This window comes from Eptesicus fuscus, chromosome 4, assembly GCF_027574615.1.
Source record: "Eptesicus fuscus isolate TK198812 chromosome 4, DD_ASM_mEF_20220401, whole genome shotgun sequence".
Taxonomy (NCBI): domain Eukaryota; kingdom Metazoa; phylum Chordata; class Mammalia; order Chiroptera; family Vespertilionidae; genus Eptesicus; species Eptesicus fuscus.
The window spans coordinates 39,120,970-39,138,368 of NC_072476.1; the positions used below are offsets into that span (position 1 = coordinate 39,120,970).

Below are 17,399 nucleotides of genomic sequence, written 5' to 3' on the forward strand. Positions count from 1 at the left end.
CTTGGGAATCGAGTATGACCACAATGGATGAATGAATTGAGCAAGTGAGTGGTGAATGAATAAATTTCCTCATTACTACATATAACTGCAGATCTTTCATCAACTATTTTAATGTGAAATAAAATTCATCTTTAAAATATGATTCCTTTTCATGGAGAAAGTCTAGTTTCCATGTCTAAGGTTGGCACACACTGTATGGACGGGGCATACCATGTCTACCAGGTATGTGTGGTGCCATGTCTGTATAAACTTGAAGAGTTCCTTTATAGGTATATCCAGGACTTTCTGCCGAGAGCCGATTCCTTTGCTTCTAGCAGATGTGGGAGTTTGAGTATGACTTAAGGATGTATTGGGGCCCAGCACAAACACCTTAAGAGTAGATCATGTAGTGTGATCAGATGACTTTCTTGTCCACTCACTGCTCTGTCCAGATACTGCCCTGCCTGAATCTGAGTTCTCAGATAATCCCAATACATACTCCCTGTCCTCAGCCACCTCCGAATGGACTGCTCTGCGTCTTGTAGTCTGTAAGAAGGGTCCTCTGGTAGTATCTGTGGACTTTTAAAATTTGACCTCTCACTACTATTATGTCCAGCTTGACTGAATACTTGATTTTTAAAAAATAAAGTCACATACCATAAATAAAATTCACCAATTTAGAATATACAATTCAGTAGTTTTTAGTATATTCATGCAGTTGTACAATCATCACTATTATCTAATTCTGGAACATTGTCATCATCCCCAAAATAAGCCCCATACTCATTAGCAATCACTCCCCATTCTCCCCTTTTCCTACCCCCTAACAACCACTAATCTACTTTATGACTCCATAGATTTGCTTATTCCAGACATTTCATATATATGAAATCTCAAATTGATATTTAAAATTGGGAATATGACAAGTTTCTGCGGTATACAACATTTTATCGATGTTGAACTAAATGATAGAGATGCAGGAGGCCGACATAAGGATATAACATTTGTCCATCAGGTAAGAATATAGCCCAACTATTCTACCATCTGCTACCTAATAAAGCAGTGTCCAAAAATAATAGTAAAAGAAGATAATGTTCTGCTGCAACATCTCTGAGCAATCCCGTAATGTTGAAAATGGGTTACTGACACCAGGAATGCGCCACTGGTTTCTTATCAAAATGGTGTACTTTCCCACATGTTTTATAGATTTTGGGGATAATGAGAAGCATAGTTGACCATAACAAAGTTCACGAGGACAGAAATCAGGTCTCTCTTACTTTCTGCTATATGCCAAGACTAAAATAAAATAGTGCCTGCCTCGTGTAGGCACTCATTATTTGCTGCATTCATAAAGAACAAGTACCATATGATTTCACTCATATGTGGAATTTAATGAACAAATTGAACTACCAAGGAAAATAGAGACAGACTCATAGATAGCAGGCAGACAGGTCTGGGGGTGGGTGGGGTGGGGGTGTAAGGATTGAGAGGAAAAAAAAAACTCATGGACATGGACAACAGTGTGGTGATTGTGAGGGGGAGAAGGGTGGGTGGAGGTAGAAGAGGGCATAGAGGGGGTAAATGGTGATGGAAAAAATAATTGAACAAAAGCTTGTATATTGTCTGGATTATGGAAAGTGGAAATAGTTCTGCAGCATTGTAAATATATTTAATGCCACTAAATGATCCACTTAAAATGGTTAACATTGTTATATATGTTCTTTCACCACAAGGAGAAAAGTTTGCTTCAAACTCTGCCTCACATCTGCTACCCACTATTCTCATGCTAAAAGTTTTCTGCACACGAGTTGCCTGTCAATCCATTTTTGAAGATATTATCTTCTCAGTCCTCGATGCAGGAGTGACTGGCTTAGATACTTCATTATATGTTTATAGCACCTTTGTTAACAAAATATGAAATAAGTGAAAATTAATGGCTACATTTTCATCCTGTCCTCTAAAGTAAACTGCAGGGCCCCTGAAATGTGGAACTGTACTGCTTTCAGGTTTATAAAATTAATGTCTTGTTAACCTTTCAAAATAGAACAACAACAGTGTTTTTAAAAACCACTGGCTGTTTCATATAGCAGATAGCCCAGACCAGGCATATAAATTAGACAATGAATTACTAGTTCCCTAACATAGGCTTAGTATCTTTTTGTTGGCTACAGTCTTAATGTTGTCTGGTGGTCTTATTAACTGATAAAATGATTTGTGTGGGGATGCTGAATAAAGTCTGGTTGAATAATTTTAATATGTTATGACTTGAAATTTAAATCTGTCTTTGATATTTGTGTTTTGGCAACTGTGACATAGGCCTTGGAGCCCAGACTTTTCAGCATGTACTTTTCTGCCACCTGCCCTAGAGCACAATCAAATTCCACTTCTTCCTATCCAGTGGGCCCTCCGCTTCCATTCCTCAGAGAAAGATGTAACATCTATCCTGGTGTAAATGGGAAATACGGATTTGTTTAAGCACCTACATTTTTTCACTGAAACCAAAAGAACCAGAGGGCCCACTGATTCTGTTATATAACCTCTATTTGGCATCAAATTAGAATCCACTGTTAGGAATGTGCTTGTAGGAAGGCTGCTATATACTTAAATCTCATTTTATTTGCTTCTCTGGGATTGTCTTCGTGTTTTCATTAGGAATGTTTTTACAGATGTAGGCGCTTCAGATATAAAGTTGCTGAAGTGGAGACTCAGAAGTTGAGCTTTCAAATGGAAGGGGGTGGAAATTAGATTAATTTATAGATAAGTAATTTGCTGACTCTGATACGTTAATGTACAATAATCCCTGGAGGCTTTGAAAAATATAGTCATTATATTCTTAAGGTTCCTGAGAATGTTAGGTCTGTCATTCAAAATAGGAAAGTACTAAAATAGGGTCCATTTGTAATTTCTTCTTAGAAACATTTCATCCACAAATTCATAGACAAATATTTTTTCTTTTCCAAATAGCTTATCTAATAGTTGGACAGCATAGCCCTTTTCTTGATTAACATGTTAACCAGTCAAAAGCATGCAGACACGTTAGACAAGTACCGAATTTTCCTCAATATTTTAGAGTAAAACTTGGCTAGAGCAAATGAAGTATTACTGCAAAATCCTACTTTGACATTATTGTAAATTTCAGTGAATGCCAGCCCAATAGAGAGAGAATCTATGCTTTATACTGTAGGTTTGCAATGTATTACTCAGTTCTTTAGCAAATTACCAGATTAGTGAATGGATTGAGCAGGATTAGGCATTAACGAACTGGTTTCATTTCTACACTTTCTTTCTGTAATCTGAAAAATGGAGAAAGATTTTCTTACTAAACATCTCAGGGTTGTGTTTTTGTTTTTTTGAGAGAAATCTGAATTTCAAGCAGGACCATATTTGCATTACTTGAATTCAGTTCAGAATGTATGAGTGCAGTTTGAAAGTGATGCCCTGAGGTGGTATGTCAATTCATGAATTAGAGGCATTATCCAGCACATATCACTGTCATCCTGTTTAGACTGAATGAGATGGTATAGCTGTGTATTCACTTGATCATTGCCTTGAAGAAGGAATTTCAATTCCTGAATTAGCTTTATTGTTGGCAGATGAGATTAATGGTCTTGCCTTGGTTACTAACAAGATTTTTAGGTAACTACTTGAAATTTGTTAAATTTGCATAAAGATATTAATTTTATAAGTAGTCTTCAGAAATAATTTAGCCCACAGTCTTTTTTTCACCAAGGAAAGTTGTATTTGCCTGTCCACATTTGGCCTACCATCTCTTCTCTATTATCAATGCACACTCCTTTCTCTTACCTCCCTGTGAATGGACGTTTGCCCGGAACAAATGACATCCACAATTTGTCTTTGGAAGATTCTTTAGAAAAACCTCAAAAAAAGAAAAGAAAGGAAAAGTGTGTAGAGAAGAGCTCATACCCCGATTTTCCTTTGGTCTACCTTTCTCTCTCTCTCTCTCTCTCTCTCTCTCTCTCTCTCTCTCTCTCTCTCTCTCTCTCTCTCTCTCTCTGTTAATCCTCACTTGAGGGTATTTTTTCCCACTGATTTTTAGAGAGAGTGGAAAACAGAGGGAGAGACAGAGAGAGACATCAATGTGAGAGAGACACATCAATTGGTTGCTTCCTGCATGCGCCCTGACCAGAATCGGACCTGCAACCCTTCAGTCCGAGGGCCGATGCTCTCACCACTGAGAAAATTGGCTAGGGCAGTGATGGCGAACCTCTGACACGCGTGTCAGCACTAAATATTTAGTTTTTGGTTTATTAAATACAATTATATATAACAATTATACATTTATGTTATTTAAACTATAAATATCGTGAAATCATGTTTTTTCCTCAAAGTGACACACTACCCGAGTTATGCTCAGTTTTTTGGCGAAGTTTGACACACCACGCTCAAAAGGTTGCCCATCACTGGGCTAGGGCTACCTTTTATTTACTAAGGTCTATAGAGTTGCCAGGTGGTTTCACTGGCTCTGCTATTATCCTTTGCCTCTTATATTATCCCTTGAACTCCAGTGTTACTGTGTGGGTCTGTCTGAACATGTCTATGATTGCAGCAGGGTACATACACAGGAGAAGCAATGTCAATCTGGTATGTTTGGCACAAATACAAACTTTAAATGTACATATGTCACAATTCCCAATGGTGTGCCCTTCTACTAAATGAAGGAGATTAAATGAAGGAATTAATCATATATATACACATACATACAGGGTGTCCCAAAAACATGTATACACACTTTAACAGCTGATAGCTCAATTGATGTTTCTTTTTAGCCAGACTAAACTTTGAACAAGAAAATTCACCTTAAAATGTTACTGGAAGTTTGAAAATGCAGTTGAAATACAAATGCTACCTTTATAATTATACCTTTATAATTATTATGCCAATGATATTTCAGATAAGGGTTCAATATCCAAAATTTACAGAGAACTCATACAACTTAACAAAAGGAAGATAAACAATCCAATCAAAAATGGGCAAAGGACCTAAATAGACACTTTTTGAAAGAGGACAAACAAAAGGCCCAGAGACATATGAAAACATGCTCAAAGTCACTAATCATCCGAGAGATGCAAATCAAAACAACGAGATACCATCTCACACCTGTCAGAATGGCTATCATCAACAAATCAACAAACGACAAGTGCTGGTGAGGATGTGGAGAAAAAGGAACCCTCGTGCACTGCTGGTGGGAATGCAGACTGGTGCAGCCACTGTGGAGAACAGTATGGAGTTTCCTCAAAAAACTAAAAATGGAACTCCCATTTGACCCAGTAATCCCACTTCTAGGAACATATCCCAAGAAACTAGAAACACCAATCAGAAAGGATATATGTACCCCTATGTTCATAGCAGCACCATTTACAATAGCTAAGATTTGGAACCAGCCTAAGTGCCCATCAGCAGATGAGTGGATTAAAAAACTGTGGTACATCTACACAATGAAATACTATGCTGCTATAAAAAAGAAGGAACTTTTACCATTTGCAACAGCATGGATGGAACTGGAGAGCATTAGGCTAAGCGAAATAAGCCAGTCGGAGAAATATAAATATCCCATGATCTCATTCATATGTGGGATATAATGATCAACATAATTTGATAAACAAGAATTAGATCCAGAGACAAATGGCAGGGGAGGTGGGTTAGAGAGCAACCAAAGGACTTGTATGCATGCATATTAGCATAACCAATGGACACAGACAATGGGGCAGTGGGAGCTTGCCCTGGGTGGGAATGGCTGGGGGGGAGGTGTTAATTGGGGAAAAAGGAGACATATGTAAAACTTTAGACAATAAAAAAAATTAAAACAAAACAAAATTACCTGAAGGGAGAAGCATAAATATCACCTTGATCCTTTAACCAGCATTACGCCTATGTTACCAGTCAATTTTAAAGTTACTGAATATGAAAAAAATCCACATTTTGTTGCCATTGCATTGCATTCTGCAGATTAAGTTATTCACTTTGGTATCAGAGAAATCTTAAAATAGTGGAAAGTATATATTAATATACTTACAGATATTTCATGTTATTACATATATCCTGTTTATACCATAACATATTTAATATTCTGTTAATATTTTGTTTATTTAAAAATACTTAGATTATCTTTTCTATTTCAGAACTAGCTTCCAGGTTAGCTTGCATCTGGCTTGGCATGCTCTGTACATTAACTATATATCCACCAAAAGCCCTTAAATTAACGTTTATTCACTATTTGAACTTTGATGACCTCTTACTCAATTCAACATTGTGTACCAGGCAACTGACTAAATATGATGGGAGAAAGAAGACTAAGATATGGATTCCACCCTGAAGGGGGTTGTAATCTAAATAGATGTGTGCGCAAATAGCTGCTATATAAGGTACATTGTGGGATTTTTGCTCTTAACAGAATGTTAAAGACTCTTACCATGGTGCTCAGAGGAGAGAACTATTTCAGAGTGGAAGGTCACAGGAGAGGCAGCATTTGAATAGGACATGAAAGATGAAAATGTAAGACTGCCCTTATATTAATTATTCCCCTTAAAATTACTGTTCTTTCCTGGGAAATGCTGAGAAGTTGTTGTTTTTAATGCCATTGTTGAAATTATTCTATTTTTCTACATAAAGAGAAGCCATTTTGGGGTAATTATATGCGCTACTAAAAGATGAAGGTAGTTTTAATGAAGTGTTAAAGAATCATATCTGTAATGATACATTTATTGCCATCATATAATTTTATGTCTTCTCAAGGGACACATTAAATGGAAGAGTCCAAACTATATAACTCACTCACTAAAAGATGGACTAGATGAAAGAACACCTATCATATTTCATGTTCAATATGTGTAATAAAGTATCAGATGGCCCAGATAATTACAGTCATGAGAATTTAAAATGCAGCATATTCATTGCTGAAAAGGTCAGAGATGGTCAGATAGCAGCAGTAATAACAACGTCATAATACTTTGAGGTTTGAATCAAATACATCCCCAAAGAGAAACACCAAACTTGCAAGGTGTAGCTCAGTGGAGGCACTGATGGCAGAGGTAGAAGTTGTGGTTTTAAATCCCAGTTCTGCCACTTACTTAACCTCAGCACCTCTGCTTTCTCAGCTGTCCCAATGGCAATGACCTGGTCCATGCCTCTTTCAAAGGGTTATGCTGTAAGCAAGCATCAGTTGTTGGGTGAATGTGCTTTATACATCTATATATATAAAAGGCTAATATGCTAAATGTCCCTCTGTCTGTCCAACTGGTCACTATGTGCGCACTGACCACCAGAGGGAAGATGCTCAACGCAGGAGCTGCCAAGCTGCAGTGACTTGGCAGCAGCGGTTCTCAGGTGACGCACCCCGAAACCAGAGAGGAGGGAGCCCAATTCCTCGCAGGACTGCACGATTCCACCTTCGGCTGTGGGTTATGTTGTTGTGGGGAAACTGTCGGCCCCGAATCTGTTTTACTGCACACTTGCGTTTGCGTCCCACACCTTCTATGACAGCAGTTTTGCAGAATGCCTTCTCGCACTCCGGGACCCCTCAGGGGATGTCGGAGAGCCGGTTTGGGCCCAATTCCGCAGGCCAGGCTGAGGGACCCCCCCCTGCTGGAGGGACCCTGCTCACTCCACAGATGCTGGAGAGGGACTGTAAGAAGTTGGCTCCAGGGCGTGTCCAGCCCGTCTCACCCAGTCCCGCCCCACCAGCCACCTTCTAATTAATTTCCTTTCAATGTGCATGAATCCGTGCACCGGGTCACTAGTATCATCATAAAATGTGGTTGTTACTAGTCAGTTGTGACTTAAACTAGTTTGGAGAAGAGAAGTAAAGATGCCATATGATGTATCCAATAAGTCCTATTATTGTTATTATTGGTTAATCCTCACCCGAGGATACTTTTCCATTGATTTTTTTAGGGAGAGTGGAAGGGAGGGGGAGAGGCAGAGAGAAACATCCATGTGAGAGAGATACATTGATTGGTTACCTCCTGCACATGCCCCAACTGGGGCTGAGGATCAAGCCTGCAACCGAGGTATGTGCCTATGACTGGAATTGAACCCAGGACCTTTCATTGAACCAATCCACTGAACCAAACCAGCTAGGGCCTTATCTTTATTTTTCTATTGCATTGACTGAATTTTGCTGGAAAAATGTTGAGAAGTCCTCTTACACAACCATGGATGTTTCTTCTACTCCGCTAGGCCTCGTCTGTAAAGGAGGGATCAGAATGGCACCTCCCTTCTAGAGCCTTGTGAGGAGTAAATAAAATACCACATGTGAAGAGCCTGTTACAGTGCCTTGGCCTTTTCCAACCCATCCATTTCCTATGCTCAGTATTTCAACACTTGGAATGTCAATAGAAGCACCACTTATGCTTTTACACATGGTTTGAAGTAGTATTAAAATCAGTCCTGACTGACAGAATAATAAAAAAAGGCCTATAAAAGGTTAGCCAAACCCTAACTATTCCAAAAGAAATAAAGTTGGTTCAGTAAATGTCATTCATACCTTAGGCCAAAAGAATTCCCACCAGGGAAAACAGTTTAAAAACAATAACTCAGGGTGCTAAAGGTCTTCTAAAACATAAAGGTGAAAGAAGAATCTCTTAAGGAAAGGATTGATAGATTTAATTTCTTTGTCAAAAAAACAGCGTAAGTAAAATTAAAATGAAAGCAACAAATTAGGGAAAATATTTGCAACACAAATGACAGATTTATGTCTTTATTATGAAAGAAAGAGTTGTGTGCAAGGGTGTATGTAAATTTTATAATAGTGATGTTAGACAATTCAGTTTATAAAATGAGGAAAGTTTATGGAATGACCAAAAACAAATAGCATACACTTATTACAAAATTATGTTGTGAATTAATACTTTAAAAGTAGCATACTCAAAATATACTTATAAATTAAATACTTAGAAAACATTCACTTCTAATTCAATGAAAATTTTAACAAACTTTGTGTGTATATTGACAAAATAAATTAACTCTGAAAGATGTAATTATAGGTATTTAAATTTTTCTTCTGCTTTCCTGTGTCTTAAAATTTCAAAAGTTAATATATAGATTTAACCCAAATCTTAACAAATGTTCTTTTAAAAACACATACAAACTGATTAAAGTTAAATGAGGAATGGGAAAACAATTGCAACATATTTAACAGAAAGTTAATATTCTTGTCTTGGTATTGCCTCATCTTTTCTGAGCTAAAGCTTACCTTTATCTTATTATTTGCAATACTTGCCACAAATATTATATTTAAGAATTTCTACCATAGAATAAATAAGTGGAGTTGATATAAATGTCCAGCCATAGGATTAAATAAAATTATACTAATTCATAAGAATGATGTGCACCTATTAAGTAAGCATGTTTAAAAGAATATAATATCAAAGCAAATTATGTTATCAGTCTGAAATTATCCCAATTACATCTTTGTTCAAATATCACTTTTTCAGTAAGACCTCCCCTGCCCACTCCATTTAAAATTGCAATCCTAACCCATCTATGTAAGGACACACAGAGACTGAAAGTGAAGGGATGGAAAAAGATATTTCACACAAATGAGAATCAAAAGAAAGCTGGGGCAGCTATATGTAGATCAGAAAGAAACAGACTTTAAAAGAAGCACTGTAATAGGAGAGAGAGAAGGGCTCTGCATAATGATCAAGAGGTCAATCCAACAAGAAGATAATACGAGTTGTGTGCAAGGGTATATGTGAATTTTATAACATATTGTAACTTTTTGTAAATGTTTATGCACCTAACATAGAAGCACCTAAATATGTAAAGCCAGTATTAACAGACCTAAAGAAAAAAAACACATAGCAGTATAATAATAGTAGGAGACTTTAGTACCCACTTACATCAATGGACAGATCATCTAGAATCAGAGGTGGGAGTGTCCAGCCCATGGGCCATATATGGCCCTCAAAATCATTTGATCTGGCCCTGCCAAGGCATTAGGGGTGACTTAATTAAATGTTTTACCATACATAGCAGGCTAATTTTTAAGTTGATAATTTTGTATGGCCTGTGTATGATGGTATAAATATCCAAATGGCCCTTGGCAGAAAAAAAACGTTCCCTACCTCTGAATAATCAATAAGGAAATATTGGTCTTAAACTACACATCAGAAGAGATTGATTTAACAGATGTATACAGAACATTCCATCCAGAGCAACATTATCCACATTCTTCTCAAGCACGCATGCAACATCCTGCAGGATGGCTCACATGTTAGGCCAAATAAACAAGTCTTAATAAACTCAAGTGGGTTAAAATCATTAATAAGCATCTTTTCTGATTACAAAGGTATGATACTAGAAATCAGTTAGACGAAGCAAACCGGAAAATAATGTGGCGATCAAACAATATGCTACCTACTAAACATGGGTGAAAGAAAAAAACAAAAAGAAATTAAAAATACCTTAAGATAAATCGAAATTGAAATACAAAGAAGGGAAACTTACGGAATGCAGCAAAAACAATTCTAAGAAGGAAGTTCATAGCTTCCTTCAAGAAACAAGAAATATCTCAAATGAACAGCCTAAATTTATAGCTAAACAAAGAAGAACAAATGAAGCTCAACGTTAGCAGAAGGAAAGAAATAAAGATCAGAGCAGAAATAAATGAAATTGAGACTAGAAAGACAATAGTAAAGATCTATGAAACTAAGAATTGTTTTTGAAAAACTAATAAAAATTAACAAACCTTTAGCTATACTCGCCAAGAAAGAGAGAGAGAGCACTCAATTCAGAAATGAAAGAAGAGATGTCACAGGGTTTGGGGGCTGGGCAAAGTAAGTAAAAAGAGGCAAAAGGTACAAATTGCCAATTATAAAATAAATAAGTCATGGGGATATAATATACAACATGGTGACTATCCATACTAATAAAAGGGCAATATGTTAATTAGACCAGACATCCTTCTGGACAAAGCCACGGTGGCGGGGGCCGAGGAAGAGGTGGTTAGGGGCAATAGGCTAGTAGGTGAGAGCAGTTAGGGGGCGATCAGGCTGGCAGGCAGAGGCAGTTAGGGGTGATCAGGCAGACAGGCAGGCAGGCAAGCAGTTAGGAGCCAGCAGTCCCGGATAGCAAGAGGGACATCCCCCAAGGGGTCCAGGATTGGAGAGGGTGCAGGCTGGGCTGAGGCCTCCCCCCCCCCCCCCGCTCTGGTGCACGAATTTTGTGCACCGGGCCTCTAGTCCTATATAATAAAAGCCCAGTGACCAAATGCCAGGATGATCAGAATGACTGGTTGACCAGTCACTGTGACGCGCACTGACTATCAGGGGGCAGATGCTCAATGCAGGAGCTGCCCCCTGGTGATCAGTGCACTACCACAGTAGGAGTGCCACTTGGCTGACTGGGATGAGTGGCTTCTCCTGCTGCGAACCCCGGGCTGATGGGCAGGCATCTGGGCTGCGATCATTGCCTCCTCACCCCAGGCTCCTCCTCCTTGCTCCGTGCTGCCTCCTCTGGATGCCGACAGGCTGTACAGCACTGCCACCAAGCTTTCAGAGCTGACCCTGGGGGCTGGGACATGGGTTCGTGGCCACCACAGGACTGAGGCCTACTCTGCCGCCTCTCAGTGCTATTTCCCTGGCCCTGGCCCCGACTGGGTCTCTTGGAGAGGAGACTGGGTCCATGGAAGATGCCAGACCAGGGAGCAGCCACTCAGAGGGCAGGTCCACAGCCGCTGGGCTGACTGGAATGAGCGGCGCTCTCACAGCAGGCCGATCCCTGCAGGCCATGTCCCCCACCAGTGCACGAATCCCGTGCACTGGGCCTCTAGTAGTTAATAATACTGTCTTGCGTATTTTGAAATTGCTAAAAGAGTAAATCTTAAAAGTTTTCCATCACAAGAAAAAAGTTTGCGATTGAATATAGTGATGGATGTGAACTAGACTTATGATCATTTCACAATATATGCAAATATCAAATACTACATTGTGCACCTGAAATTAATATAATGTTTAATGTCAATTTTACCACAATAAAAATTTTTTAAAGGATAAAACGAAGGATCTCATTGACAAAATAAAGCTATTTCTCTACCTTTTTTTAAAAATTGCAATACCCTCTACTCTGCCTCATCATCAACTACTTTACTCAAACAGCACAATTTTCTCCATATACTTAACGCCTTCTACCATACTGCATAGTTTTCTTTTTCGTTAAAAACACGTGTGTTTTTTTGTTAAATTTTTTTAAAATTGATTTTTAGAGCAAAGAAGGGAAAGGGGGAGAGAGAAACATCAATCGGCTGCCTTCTGCATGTCCCCTACCAGGGATGGAGCCCACAACCGGAGCATGTGCCATGACTGGGAATGGAACCAGCAACCTTTTGGATGGGACATTGCCCAACCAACTGAGCTACACCAACCAGGGCTGCATAATTTTCCTTTTATGATGATTATTTATTATCTGTTTCTCCATAGAACGTTGGTAGGAACCTAATGAGGATGTGCTATATGAAAGAATGATTGTATATGGGTAGATACATTAAAAAATAGAAAAAAAAAATACACCAAAGCACAAACTGTAGCTATTTTTAGATGGTATGGTTATGGGTGGTGGTTATTATTTTCTTCTTGGTACTGCCCTAGATTGTAAAAGTTTTCTGCAATGAACGTGGATAACTTTTATAATACAGAAAACGTGGGTGTGTACATACATATATGTTAAAAAAGAATATTTTAGGTAGATCTTTACCCCTGAATCATTTCAGACATTCTATGTTTTCAAAGACCTCCTGGGGAAATGATTTTACAATCTTCCTCATCAACCTGTGTCAGGATTTAGAGTGAAGAAATATTTCTCTCTGACTCAGTCTGCTTGCCACTGCTAAGGTTAAATGGTGCCTGTGGATCCACTGTCAGGCAGTAGGGCACGTGTTGAAGCCAAGAAAAAACAGGAGGGAGACATTTTTTACAGTGATGGAATAATGACACTGAAAAAAAAAAAAAAAGGTAAGTAGGAGAGAGAGAGGAAAGGAAACAACAAAGACAAGTGGCAAACATTTATTGACCCTCTTTATGTGCTATGGCAGGATGCTGAGCACTACAGTTGGCTTAAAGGCGATTGTAGCGGAGTCCCTGCCTGGAGGAGTTCATAGTCTAGCAGGGGAGCTCCGGGTCTAAGGTTCACACCTACGTCCTCTCATAATGCCAGCAGGCATTTACTACAGGCATCCTGTTCATTAGTAGCGACGGGGATGCATGCCAGACAGCTAAATGTAATTACACCGTTTGGATATTGAAAAAATGTTCTACTACTTTCAATTATCCTTCTATGGACTATCCTCCTGCATACATTATCTGCAGCTTTATTTTATTGAATAGTGTCATTTAATTTTTTTTTTTTTTTTTTTTTTTTTTACTTATTGGAGAGAGAAAGAGAGAAAGAAAAGAGACTTTTGTTGTTCTACTTATTTATGCATTCATTGCTTGATTCTTGTATGTGTCCTGACTGGGATTGAACCCACAACCTTGGCACATCAGAACAATGCTCCAACCAACTGAGCTACCCAGCTAAGGGTGATGGAGTCTTGTCTCATTTTAATCCTTGACTAGCTTTTCCTGAGCCCAATTATGACACATGCTTGGAAGATTTCAAAATAATTTAAGAGTGGATTAAGTGCAAGGTAAACATGTAAATGTGGAATAGGGGAAATGTAAATATTTCCCTCTTTTCCGTGTTCAGCGCGGCTAGAGAGCGGGTCCAGTTCCTGAGTAGGGGCGGCTGGGGATTGAGAAAAATGAAATAAAGAAACAGGACATAGAGATAGAAGGAAAAAGCTGGGCCACGTGGGACCGCTGTCCTCTTCTGATGGAGAGACAGTGACCCAGAGCCGATGCAATGTGTTTATTTTATACCCCAAATATCAGGAAGCTTTCCTATTCGTTCCTGGAGCTTGGCTGGATTTACATAATAAAACCCACTGCCCGGCACCTGGGCTGAAAGGAAAGGCAAGCTGACAACACTTCTGCCTTTTGGCAGAATGTGTTTCCAGGGCGTGGCTTTGCCCACCGCCCTGGATTCAGCTGACAACTTAAAGAAATGCCCCTGTGCCTTCCCAGGCGCCTCTACAGGGAAAGCAGCACACGAGGATTCTAGAGCCAACCATCCATGATTTACAGTTTTGTTGTTTGAGGTCCCAGGGTATTCCTCTTCCTCCCGAGGAAACAGAACTGTTTGCAAGGCTGGTGTAAAATACAGCCTGCCTGCTTTCTGCGCGATGGTAAACTCTTAGCTGCTTATTGTCTGTCACAGAATGTTTTTGATAATAAGCACTGATAGTTTTCTTCAAAAGAACCCGACTTTCTTTGATTTTTACCTCCTATTTTCTGGTTCTTTACACCTTCCCGAAGCTGTGTGGCCCTGTCCTAACATCAGCATTATGAGCAATGTTTGAGTTCTGTTGGTTCTCATACTAACTGTGTCTTGGCTCTGATTTTGACTGTACCGGTACCTCATTTCTACCTCCAGATAAAACATCTCTCTTCAGGCACCAGTGTTACCAGTCACTGCTGATCTACCTGCCCTTTGCTGCTTTCCGCTGTCCTCCACGGGTGGTTCGTCCCTACTCTGGGCTCTTAAGCCACTTCAGTTTGGTGATATGGGAACTGGGGTCAGGAGACTTAATTGCCTTCTTTCGGTGGCCGTGGTTAAATTAAGTCCTGAAACCCACTTTGGGTTGTAAGCATTAAACACAAGAGCAAATATGAGGATGCTCTGCAAACAGGAATCAGAAATATAAAGACTCTGTTACACTTTTTTTGGGGGGGGGGGATTTGGGGAGAGGGAAGCAGGTAGTTTCTTGATCTCCCTTTGCTCCTTCCCATAAAAAGGCATTTTCTTCATTTAAAATACTCCTCTATTTAGGTCCACTGCCCATTTTTTTTGATTGGGTTGTTTATCTTCCTTTTGTTAAGTTGTACGAGTTCCCTGTAAATGTTGGAGATTAAACCCTTATTGGTGATAACATTGGCAAATATGTTCTCCCATACAGTGGGCTTTTTTGTTTTGTTGATGGTTTCTTTTGCTGTGCAGAAGCTTTTTATTTTGATGTAGTCCCATTTGTTTATTTTCTCTTTAGTTTCCATTGCCCTAGGAGCTGTATTGGTGAAGATATTGCTTCGGCATATGTCTGAGATTTTGCTGTGGATTCCTCTAAGATTTTTATGGTTTTCCATCTTACATTTAAGTCCTTTATCCATTTTGAGTTTATTTTTATGTATGGTGTAAGTTGGTGGTCTAGTTTCATTTTTTTGCATGTATCTGTCCAATTTTCCCAACACCATTTATTGAAGAGAAATGGGCAACAGACCTAAATAGATAATTTTCGAAAGAGGACATAGGAAGGCCAAGAGACATGAAAACATGCTCAAAGTCACTAATTATCTGAGAGATGCAAATCAAAATGACAAGCAGTACCATCTCACACCTGTCAGAATGGCAATCATCAACAAATCAACAAATGACAAGTGCTGGCGAGGATGCAGAGAAAAAGGAACCCTTGTGCATTGCTGGTGGGAATGCAGACTGGTGCAGCCACTGTGGAAAACAGTATGGAGTTTCCTCAAAAACTAAAAATGGAATTCCCATTTGACCCTGCGATCCCGCTTCTAGGAATATATCCCAAGAAGCTAGAAACGCCAATCAGAAAGGATATATGAATCCCTATGTTCATAGCAGCACAATTTACACTAGCTAAGATTTGGAAATAGCCTAAGTGTCCATCAGCAGATGAGTGAATTAAAAAACTGTGGTACATCTACACAATGGAATACTATACTGCTGTAAAAAGAAAGGAATTCCTACCATTTACAACAGCATGGATGGACATGGGGAGCATTATGCTAAGTGAAATAAGTTAGTCAGAGAAAGATAAATATCACATGATCTCACTCATTTGTGGAATATAATGAACAACATAAACTGATGAACAAAAACAGATCTAGAGACAGAGAAGCATCGAGCAGACCATCAAACCTCAGAGGGAAGGTAGGGGAGAGGGGTGTAAGAGGGATGTATCAACCAAAGGACTTGTATGCATGCATATAAGCATAACCAATCGACACAGACACCAGGGGCGTGAGGGCATGAGCAGGGGAGGTGGGCGGAGGGTGGGGGGATAAGGACACATGTAATATCTTAATCAATAAAAAAAATTAAAAAAATACTCTTCTAGAAAAGGGAACCCTCGTGCACTGTTGGTGGGGATGTAATGTGGTGCAGCCACTATGGAAAATAGTATGGAAGTTCCTCAAAAAATTAGAATAAAATTATCATAATCCAGAAATCCCACTTTGAGGTATTTATCTGAAGAATGTAAAATATTAATTCAAAAGTACATATGCACCCCTATATTCATTGCACATTATTTACAACTAGAGTCCCGGTGCATGAATTCATGCATGGGTAGGGTCCAGCCAGCCCACCCCGATTGGGGCCGGCCAGCCAGGGGAAGGGGCCATGGGAGGTTGGCTGGCCACAGTGCATGTCATAGTGACCGGTTGTTCCAGTCGCTTGGCTTTTATATATATAGATAGCCAAGATATGGAGGCAATGTCATCAATAGATGAATGTGCCCATCAACAGATGAATGGATAGAGAAAATGTGGTACACACATACAATGGAATATTACTCAGCCATAAAAAGAGTAAAATCTTGCCATTTGTGACATGAATGGACCTAGAAGGTATTAATGCTAAGTGAAATAAGTTCAAAGAAAAGACCAATGCCATATGACCTCACTTATATGTGGAATCTAAAAATCAAAATAAATGAACAAACAAAACAGAAACAAACTCATAAATACAGAGAATATTTTGCTGGTTGCCAGATTTGGGGGAGAGGGAAGGTTGGGAAACTGGGTGAAAAAGGGGAAGAAGTTAACATGTATAACAGTTAAAGCACTCACGAGCCTATAAAATACAGCATAAGGAATATAGTCAGTAATATTGTAATAATTATGTATGGTACTAGACTTAATGGGTTGATCACTTCATAAGTTATATAAATAATCACTATGCTGTACTCCTGAAACTAAAATAGTATTGTATGCCAATTATAATTGAAAAAAAATTTAAAAAATAAAAATACTTCTTTAGCTGGCTGGTGTGGCTCAGTGGTTGAGTGTTGACCTATCAACCAGGATGTCACAGTTCCATTCCTGGTCAGGGCACATGCTTGGGTTGTGGGCTTGTTCCCCAGGGTGGGGCATGCAGGAGGCAGCCGATCAATGATTCTCTCTCATCATTGATGTTTCTATCTCTCTTTCCCTCTCTGAAATCAATAATATATATATATAGACTCCTCCAGTTCCTTTTCACCTAGATAATGCCCACTCTGCCTTCAGATGCCATCCTAACCATCCTACCCTGGGAAGCCTCCCTAACCTCTTACGTGGGTAATT

At 39.2% G+C, this 17,399-nt stretch overlaps 1 protein-coding gene across 1 annotated transcript in view; it reads left to right on the forward strand.

Annotated features, from left to right (window-relative positions):
• CEP120 (centrosomal protein 120) overlaps window positions 1-17,399 on the forward strand; it is a 75,972-nt gene that overhangs the window by 55,240 nt on the left and 3,333 nt on the right. The gene's annotated exons all lie outside the window — the stretch shown is intronic.